Consider the following 10607-nt stretch of genomic DNA (forward strand, 5'->3'; position numbering starts at 1 on the left):
GGGGGGGGAGGAGGGTGCAAAGCTGCCCCGGCTCGCTGTGCAGAACGGGACAAACCCTTGTTAATAATGCCCCAGAGCTCTCCCTGGAAACTGAGGAGCTGTCAAAGGCAGTAGAGATTAGGGGACCCAAGTACGAACATCCCTGCGCTAGCAGATAAAGGTGTTGCGTCTGTTCTGGGGGAGATATTGAAATTTTAATCTTTAGGGTCACGTGACTCATTAAATAATTAATGCAGATAGTCAGGAATGGATCTGTGGCCGTCAGTCCTCACTAGGAGTGATTCTCTCAGAAGTGAAACTCAACTCCTTGTTACTGGAGTTTGTTTTTCTTTCTTTCTTTCCTTTTTTCTTTTTTTTTTTTTTTTTTCCATTTAAAAAAAACCCACCTGATTTATCTTGAAAGATTAGAAACTTCTTAAGCAAGCAATAGGGTCTGTGTTGGTAAGTAGGTAGTGTGTATTTCTAGCTTGATGACTTTAATTGTTTGTGCTTGCTTTGTCTGCTGAGCATTTGCTTAACAAGTTTAATATTTAGAAATGTTAAATCTTTGTTTTAGCTGCCTTGTGGTCACATTATGGCTTTTGGTGATTAAGTGTTACGGAGGCAAACACACTTGATAATGTTCTAATTCACACTGTGGAAGGCTGGGTGCCACAGTGCAGGAGGACCTGCTTTGTTCAATTTTCCTGGCGTTAATAAATCACCGTCTCTTAATACATGGCCAAAAAAGCAATGGAAAGGCAGTGAGCATTGCAAAGGAAAAGTCATGGGCGAATTTCTCTATGACTCATTAGTCTGAACGATTTATGTACGAACTTTGAGCGCCGCGATGAATATTAGAGCTTGGGATAACAACAAATTAAAAAAAAAAAAAGAAAAAAAAGAAAAAAAAGTCATAGTTTTTTTAAAGTGCTTTATTGCTACTTAGCAACTCTTTCAAGAAACAGTATACTTTAAAGGACCGTGGCAGTGTAAAATATGGTAGCGTGACCTAATAGCTCCAAAATAAATAACAGAAAGTCGCTGGCACCGTTTTCAGATACACGCTCCATATTTAACACGAGTGGGACAACCCAGTCACGACACGCTTGATCGATGATTATTGCTGCTTGTAACACGATTATTGATTAGGGATCAAAACAGCTAAGGTACGACTTTGAGCCTAAAATGCCGGGGGGTTCCCCCTGTGCTGAAGCCGAGTGGAAGGAAAGGTAGAGCAAAGGATAACCCCAGGAAGCAGCGCCCGGGCTCTGTGATTGCAGTTCGAACTTTCCATTTTCTTTTGTGTTTGCCAGTAGATTTTAGCAGTCAGCGCTCGCAAATTTATGAGACAGCAATAAACAGTTTAGTAGGCTATTATTGCATGATTTTATGTAGACTGGAGTTCAACACCAAATTTAAAATTATTAGTGTAATTATGGAACTACTAAATTACCAAAGCAAAGTATCTGCTCGAAAAGTTGTCCCAAGACAGACTTAATATTTCCAGGGCTCAGATAACACCCTTCAGCAAGAACGGTGTTATTTAATTATTAGCATTTACATTTACTGACGATTGTAAGATGCGTTTGATGGGTTTTATTAGCAAGACGGAATACAGATTGAAAATATTAATTCATATGTAAAAGTGATTCAGTAAGTGGCATGCAAATAACCTGACTATTGTCTTTTTGGACCAGCAATACTGTTTATTTTAGGGGAGAAGAAGCAGCCCAGTTTTTTTCCCTCTGTCAATGGCTTTCATGGATGTCGGCTTTTTCGTCGCTGTTTTTTTTTTTTTGTGTGTGCGTATGTTGTGTTCGTGAACTTTTTTATTATTTTTTTATTTATTTTTTTTAAGCATTTGGGCCCGATCCCGCTTCGCTGAGGTCAATTGTTAGTCTCTTAGTGAGCTTGTGGTGGCAGGATTGGGCCCCGGCTAACCGTTTGAATAAAAGCCCAACCACAATACGCCCCGCATTTAAACTGGAATCCTTTCCGAGTTTTATTCAGCAGAGATGAACACCACGACTTGTGTTTAATGTCTGTTCTTGATTAAATGATCCTAAACAAAGGTTTCCCAGAGGAAAATAAAGCAGACATTCATGTAACAAGAGTTTGGAATGACAATATTTCCAAACACTTGGAGACAGAAGGCATAGCTGTCTACAGGGGAAAAAAAATAAGGAAAAAAACCCCAACCAAAACAACTGCACGCTTTTATTTCTCAGCTCCCCGTGCTCCTCACCCGGGTGGGAATCCACGCTCCTCGCGGGAGCCCGAGCCCGCTCCATCCCCGCCCGCCCCTCTCCGGGCTCTCCCAGCGCACCCGGCAAACCATGTACTGCCAATGAAGGAGCAAAATACCTCCCCCTGCACTCCCCGGTAAGGCACTGTTTGTTGCTTGTTTACAGGGAGCCCCGAAACGAAGCCGCTCGGCCGGGGCGGTGGAAGGAGCTGGGAGCGCCTCTGCCCAACCCTGCGCAGCTGGAGGAGGTAAGAGCCGGGCAGCGGCCGCTGCCTTTGCGCCGGTGGCGGCTGTAAGAATGCGATTTGCCTGGTACCTGCATGAAGAACAAGACTGCTGGAATGAGATTTTGTTGTTGTTGCGATAAATATTTAACCTAGCTGGAATTTTTTTTTTCTGGATTGGCTCTATTCATCTTCCGTGGGTGGTGAATGCGCGTGTCTGGGCAGACAAAGAAGTGTACGGGACCTGAGTGATCGCCATCCTTATAAAGGCATTGGGGACAGGAAGGATGCAAAGTCATCTGAAGAGCGAAAGAGTTAGAGAATTTCTTTGTCCGTTCTTAGCTCCTTCCGAAATCAAAGGCACAAGGCGAGGGAGAGAGGGTTGGAGCCAGTTCGGTGTTGAATGGCTGCTTATCGCGGCTTGTCTGTTCGCCTCCTCCTCGAGGAGTTCCGCAGCCGGTCCTGGAAACGAGAAGTGCATGTGGGGATGTTAGAAAACCTGATTTTTGTCTGCGTGCGTACAACAGAATGGTTCGCGAATAGATTTCGGGTGTTTGTCCGTCTGGCCTGCTTTGCGCTGAGTGGAGGTCGGTGTCTGGTGGTTCGGAGTTGCTGAAGTCCTTGATGTGCGTGGTCCTCTGGCAGGAGAAAAGAAATGCTTTCCATAGTGACAAATTTTTTTTTATGCCGGCCGTCGAGAGGGGAGGATTACATAGAATTAGCTCAAATTCCTGCTAGATTTACCTGCTCCTTTTTGGATGTTGATGTACAATTAGTGTATTTTACTACCTTTTAAAAGCGGCCATAAATTACAGGACTACAAGGGCTCTTTGTGTTGGCTTAATGATCTGCTTAAATCTTAACTACAAAAAGGCGCTGCAAATGTCTATTCACGCTTGCGTTCGGAAATTGAAAGCGAAAACGCGGTACGAAAGAACCTTCCTCCGGTGGCATGTACCCACAGCATGGCGGGCAGAGATATTTGGGATTCCTTAGCGGACCCAACACCGGCAGACTCAGCTGACTCTGAGCAGAACTTCTCTCGCAAGGGCACAGTCGATAACGCTGCTCTTTTTATCTACTTGGGAATGATCAAAGGCCAACTTTATCAGGCGCACGGATGTAGGTAAACAGCTCTGCACCCCAGCAGATTGCAAATCTTTCGAGGTAGTGAGGAAATAAGTACTTATATCGTACGGGTGATTCCCATTTCATCTCCACATGGGAGTGATAGGCACACCTCTTACCGACTGGCATAAAAGTAAACTTGAAGCACAGTAAAAATTCTAACTCCAATTATATCGAAGGTAACTTCAAATAGCATTAATGCTAAGATTGGCTATTGATGCCAGAACGGGCACAAAGGGTCTCCCTTAATGAAGGCACGTTATGAACTCAGATCTGTTTGTTGTTACTGAGGCTGGAATTCAAACTCAGCTCCAAGGCATGTGTATAAAGCACAGAAAAATCAGTAGTACACCTACTGATAAAGTCCATATTTTTTCTACTAGAAACACTCCTTCGGGTCTCCAAATCATCAAGGTAAACAACGTTGGGTGTCCAGGAACAGGAACAAAGGAAGTAATGGGGTGGCGAGGGAAGTCTAGCGCCTGCGACTCGCAGCATCATTTGAATTTGCATCTGAAACCTCGTAATCACGCTACTAGGGCAAAGAAAACTTTCTCCAAATTCGGCGGAAGAGAACAATTTTCAGCTGCAATTCAGGACAGCACAAAGTTAGGCAGACTCCCCCTTCTGCCTTCCCAAAGCACACTCTGTGAAAGATATTCACACGTCAAGAAGTTACTTTTCTTAAGAATTAATTAGTTTCCCCACTATATACACCAAGTTAATTGTTAAACAGTAGTTTTAGGATTAACTTGACCATTAATACCAATAAAGATGTTCACAGAAACAAGGTTTTGAAGCCAATAGCCACAGCTAGCGTTAAGGCATTTCAGATGACTTATGATTGTGATTTATTGCTTTTGTAGTTTCTATTTGCTCAAGACTGTAACTTCTAAAGCCATCTTTCTACTTTTGACGCAAAGCAGTCGATAACTTTTTACAACAGCCCCAAGAAAGACTTGTTTCGCTTTTTTCAACATCTGCTCCATTCCCCATTAATTTCAGTTTCATTGTTGCAGAAGAACTTCTCTGTGTGTTTCCTCCATGGGATGCAAACTCACCAAATTTAAAAGAGCTGAGAATCCACCTCAAGCAAATATCGGCCTTGGTTTACAATAAGTATGAGAGCTGCGGAGTTACCAGGCAAGCTGATAGTTACAGACTCGGGCATGTCGAGTGTGTCTAATGCCCCCTCTTTCCTGGGGCATTTGTAGTTTTTATTCCAGTTCCCAGTGAGGGATAATATATGTATACCCTGGTACAAGCTTAGTCACTTCCACGTGAAAAATTGCAAAGTTTTCTCCTGCTGTAACGTCGCGCTGACTTTGCTGCAATGCCACTACTGTACACTGCTAGGAATGGGTTTACATTCCAGTGGCCCACTTTTACAATTCAGGAGAGAGTATAATAAGGCTTGTCACTAAAAACCTTACACTAACACTAAAAGTCATCCTTAAAAAGAAATCTCCTTCCATTCTGTTCAATGAAGTGTAGGTGAAACAGTAAGAGGGGATATGCAGTTGGCTTCTTTGAGCTCATGGGAGATGGCGGAAAGATTTGGGCAAAGGTGTACACATGATGATGCACAATGCTGGAGCCACAGAACTGAACCAGGAACACGGTAAAAGCGTGGACTATCTGATTTACTTTGACTCCTTCCAGAAAAGTTGTGTGAGTGGAGGGTTTCTTTTGTTTGTTTAGCTTATTGTGTCAATAGCACAAGTTAAACAATCTTACAGGGAAGATGTGATGGGTTCACACACAGGCGAAGCTGCCTGGCTCAGGGGCCACATACAACTTTGTTGGTTTTTTTTTTTTCCTTAATTTTTTCCCCTTAGGCAAAGAACTCCCCCTCCCCAATTTTTTTTTCCCTTTTCCAACGCTAGAAACCTATAATTTTGTGCATCACTCAAACTAGCTGTATAGGAAATGCGTAAGCACAGGTTTAACAGCAAGGTCCCAAAAGATTTTGCAAAATTCAGAGGCACGCCAGTGAAGGAAGGTGTATTCTTCATAGTGTGTTACGAGGACAAAAATCAACTAGCCTCTTAGAAGAGACTCTTTTTTGCCTTTGTCAGGTAATTATAGGTCTTTTTAGTTTCTACAGGAGCCCTGATGTAGCGTGTGGGAGTTGAGCAAGCCCTGTACAATGGCAGGGTAGAGGGAGCTGGGGGTGGGGGGAAGGCTGGTAATCGTCCCGTTTAGAAGGGGGCTGGAAATAATAGCATTAAGATTTGGGCTTTCTTCGGGGCTTGCAGAGGACATGCGACGACGTGGAGCAGAGTGCCGGGCCTCGGGAGCCAACGCCGGTTAATTAGGCTAAGTATCAAAGTGCAGCGTTATAAGGATTCCTCTTACCTTCCAATGGGTTTTCTGTAAAGAAATATTGGTGTGGGAGGAAAGAGAATCAGACCAATCTCGCCCCATAGTCATCTGCATCTCTTAGATTTTTTTTCTCCTCCCTTAAAACTCTTTTAACATATTGGGTTAAGGCTTTAAAAAGCGAAGGCTCACGCTAAGAAACCCTGTTCCTTCAATGATTCCCTATTTCAAATAAAAGGATTTAAGTTGACGTATGACCACGTGAGCACATAATACAGCGCATTATTGTGGCATTTGGAGTGGAGACCCGGTCTGGCTCCGTCTGCGATTACGCTTTTCCAGTTTCTGTTCAGAGCAAGCACTGCTTTCTATTATTTTTTTTCCTCCTGCCCCCATCACCGTCCCCACAAGAGCTGGCCATTTCGCTGACAGCTTTCGTTCCTTATGGAAAGGTTATTGTCGAGCCGAGAGGACGAAATGCTTCGTTAGAAAGGATGGATTTTATTTTAAGGTATTTCCGTTGATTGTTCATTTATGTGGTGAGTTATTGCTGTTCGAGGCAAAGGTCAGTAGCAGAGGCTGGAGTGAGTGCGTGTGTGTGCGTGCGGGTGTGTGTGCACCCGGAGCCAGGCTGCTTCCCCCTTTGTTTCAATTTGCTGTGGTAAATATTCAACTCTACCCTTGCAGCGAGCAGAGCAGGCAGAGTTTGCTTCTTTATTTATTTTTCTCCATAGAGATCCCACACTGCTGCTGATGGCCAGCTGCCTCCGCTACAGCCCCTCGATTGCCATTTTACCATTATTTATGACCGACTGGAGATGGGAAGACTCTTTTATTGCCGTGCTTGAATATTTCCCCCCTTAATTTTATTCTATTATTTTATTTGTGCGTTTGTGTGTTTATTTATTTATGTATTTGGGCGAGTAGGAGAAAGCGATGTGGGGGGTGTGTGATGCTCCTCTGTCGGGGTCGTGCTCGAGTGTGCGGCGGCGGTTGTTGTTTTATGGGTGTTTGTTCGGCCGCTGCCGCTCTGTAAATCGATGACTGTGCGATCGTGCTGCCATTTTATTTATGATGCTTTAGTGGTACTTTGTTTATTGTGCGAGGAGCGCTGCATGAGTGCTCAGCTCTATGGCAAAGCTTCCCCTTCCCAAATGAGCCAAGGCGCTCCTCTTTATTTCTCCGCGGTGAGAAGGAGCTGAACCAAGAGCCAGCCACGGCTTCTAACAATAAATCAGCCTTGAAAATGTGGAGGTTTATTCTGCCTCTCTGAATGGGGATCTGGAAAGAGAGAATTAAAAGGAGAGAAGTGGAAAGTATCTTCTAGGAGAACAGATACTTGCTCTAAATTAATATCCATGCGGTCACATACATAAATATAGATATATCCATATATACAAATATCTAAGTATTTGTGTATACTTATCAGTGTGAATGCATAGATATAAATGTACTTTAAACGACAAAAATGAAAGATTACTTGGCTATCGAAAGAGGACAAAATGCTAAATGAAACCCTGTTTCCCCGTTCTGCCTCGGCTTTGGGAAAGGTTGGAGCCCTGGGACTCGCTTTCCTCCAGTTTGTTCCATGTCTCTCGCTTATTCCTGTTGAGCCATTTTGTGTCCAGTTACGCGCTGTTTGTAATTGCTCGTCTTCTAAGGGGTCAGAAAGAGAGGGAGAGAGGGAGAAAAGTGAACGATGATGAAAACTCCACTGAGAGCACCAAAAAAAAAGGTTATTTCCACTCGAAGCTATTCGCGGTCATTCTGCAGAGACCTTCAGGGTGATGTTTGGAGGGTCTCACGTTTCCCTGCTCTTTAAAGCGGCTCTCGAAGCAGAACTGACCCAAATAAATTTTATTTCCCCTTCTCGCCACACTGAAGCACTTCTCTCTCTTCAGCAAGAGGAGGAGAGCTCTTTTGCTCCCATCTGTATGTCTAAAAGCCAACACTGGCATTGCTATATTTTGAAATGAGCCAAAATGTGCCTCAAAAATAAAATCCAAGCTTTAATTGCAGCTAAATTACTTGGCAGTCTTTCCTCTGATTTATGACCCAGTTTGGATGCATATTGACCCAGTTAAAACACTCATAAATAATACAGTCCTGCTCTAGAGTAAAAGAAAGCAAGAAGAGTTCTGGAGGAAAGGGGGATTTCGGCGAGTTCTGTAAATAACTTCAGTCTGTTGAGCAAATAGCAAAGATTGCGTTCCCTCTCTAGTGTTAGAAAATATAAACAACAATTTAGATTGACCACCGCTTGCTTCTCTAATTCAGTCCCTCTCTAATTCAGCTGATATCCCCTTCTAACTCTCTAACGACTTGGACAAGCACCACTTCCAGGACAGGCCCCCTTCTCCCTCAACTCCCTGCCCTGCTATTTCATCTCTAGGAGCTGCCCCAGAAGCAGCCCTGAATTATGGTGCTGCCTGCTTCCATTTCGGGGCATCCAAGGACAAGGCGCTTTACAGGCATTATTTTATTCGGAAAATAGTAATTCGAGGGAGGTGGGGGGAGGGAGGGGAGGGAGCGCCACGGAGTGGGACTCTTCGGGGAGAAAAGGCAGGTCATTTCTGACTCAGAAATCAGCCCCAAACACTGCCCGTCCCCCCCCCGAGCTGAGCCCTATCTCTCTCCGTGGAATGGAGCAGAAAGAAAATATTCGGCCTCTGGGAGGGAAAGGCAGATAAAAGCAGCGGGGATCTGTGCGTTGGGACACTTATCCCGACATCATAGGAGACATAAAAAAAAATAATCATCTTCTCATGTTTAAAATTACCTCTTTGGGGAGAGGGGGGGCGTGGGGAAATGGGACTAATTGGAGAAATCTCGCGAAATACTCTTTGCAGGCAGTAAGATGAATGGAAGAAACGCTTCCATATTCCTATGAACCACTTCGGTTCTCACGATTAAAGTCTTTACATATCCTTTCATTAAAAAAAAAAAAAAAAACAAACTCCCCCCGCTTCCCGTTCCCCGTCCTTAAATACAGACATTTAGTCCGAAAATCCCGCTGGAGATGGCTCCCAAGTTGAAACGCGCTCTTAGGAAAAACTCGCCCGGCTTTCGGCGGGGCCCCCCAAACCGGCAGGCTCTCCGGTGTCCGCAGATTTCGGCAGTCCCCATCTTTTCTCTCCCTGTCCAAATCCTCCTCGCCAGTCCGGGGGGCTCCGTCGGGGCGCAGCGCTGCCTCTCTCAGTATTTGGCCGGGCAAGTGGGCGAATGGCAGATCAGCAGTTTCAGAAGAAAGTGTGGGGTTGATTATTGACTAAAAAGACTTTTTTTTTTCTTCCAAAGCAACATTCACAGGATTGTTTGAAGCAAAACGCATACGAAGGATTTTTGCCTCTTCTCTCCTCCTACGCTGGCCGCTTCCCCTTTCATGTGGTGCCTTCTCACTTATGCCATAAGGAGCAAGTGTTTTCTGTTTTAGCGCTCTGTTTACAGCTTTGGTGCACGAAGTCATAAATCTTGCATAGCCATAAATGACAAAAACCATTGGTATGCGTAAGAGGCCACCCCAGTCTTATAGTGCTTTTTATTTCTCGCTTCCCCCTCGCTTTGTTTGTGTTTAAAGATGACGCTGCGTTCCCTCGTGCTTTAAACGGACTAGTTATATTTATAATGCCTTAATTAACGAAGTAACGTCAAGTTTACACCTAGATTTTATTCGCAGGCTCCGCTTCATGCTCGGAGCCCAGAGCCCCGTTACTGCCTGCCAAAAGGGCAGGATCCGCAAGTTTGTTTAAGTTCTCGTTCGCACGGTCGCCGCCGTTTTTCTGGTGCGGGAAACCGGGGGGACACCACCACCCCCAAAGCCCGTGGCGCTGAGGAAAGAGGCCAGCGCCTTCCTCGGCTGCGCCGCGGAAAGGAGGCGAAGGCGAGCCGTGAGGCGCCGGGCCCGCGTCCACGCGAGGCTCCCACCCACGCGTCCCCACGGGGTGCTGCGGGCACCCCGACCCGTCTGTGCAGCACATGTGCGTGCGTGAGCGCCTCTGTGCCCGTCCCGGGCGCTGGGGATATTTGAGGGGGGCAGGGGGGTGTCTGTGTGTACATCTGTGTGTGTGTGCGCTCACGCATGCATGAGTTAATAATTAGTAACTCTAATGATTTCCAGCGTGGCTCTGAAAGCATTGCCCAGAGCGGGGATCCTGGTGGGCTTCGGTTGGCTCTCCGGACCCAGCCCCGGCTCTGCGGGCTTTGCTCCCCTCCCCGGGACTCAGCCGGGGCTGTGCGGGGCTCTCGGCCGTGGGGAGCGGCACAGGGGCTATTCTGCAGCTGCCCCCCAAGCCCACCGGTAAGAGGGACAAACTCAAACCCCCACAGCAGCACCCAGGAGGCTGGTGAGAGCGACCCTTTGTGAGCGCCGTTTGTCTTCATTAGCATAATTTTCCTGGACTTCGGTGACGCCCGGGTGCGGGGGGAACGCACTCCTTCACTGCCGTGCTCCTGCGCTCCCCCCCCAATTCCCCCCACACCCCCCTCCTTCCCTCTTTCTCCTTCCCTTCCCAGAGCAGCCCTGGGAAACATCCCCGTCCTCCGTGCCCCGCGCAGGGGGAGCACGGTACGCCGAGGACCGGCTCGGGGTAGGGTGCGCAGCTTGAAGCGTCAGGGGAGCGGGGTAGGCGGGTGTGCGGAGCAATCGACCCCATCCCGTGCGGGGCAGGACTCGCCCCTCTCGGCCCGGGGGTGCCGGCCGCAGATGA

At 46.5% G+C, this 10607-nt stretch overlaps 1 protein-coding gene across 2 annotated transcripts in view; it reads left to right on the forward strand.

The window, feature by feature from the left end:
* Positions 1 to 2256: 2256 nt before the first annotated feature.
* The window catches only part of HOXA3 (homeobox A3), a 14844-nt gene continuing 6493 nt past the window's right edge, over positions 2257 to 10607 (forward strand). The window contains exon 1 of one of the 2 annotated variants that reach the window (XM_005421740.2): positions 2257 to 2475. The gene's annotated coding sequence lies outside the window, so the exon portion shown is untranslated. Of the gene's footprint in view, positions 2476 to 6259; positions 6413 to 10607 lie in introns of those variants that run through there. The other variant, XM_031057639.1, reaches the window with a different exon arrangement.

This window comes from Geospiza fortis, unplaced genomic scaffold (genome assembly GCF_000277835.1).
Source record: "Geospiza fortis unplaced genomic scaffold, GeoFor_1.0 scaffold95, whole genome shotgun sequence".
Taxonomy (NCBI): Eukaryota; Metazoa; Chordata; class Aves; order Passeriformes; family Thraupidae; genus Geospiza; species Geospiza fortis.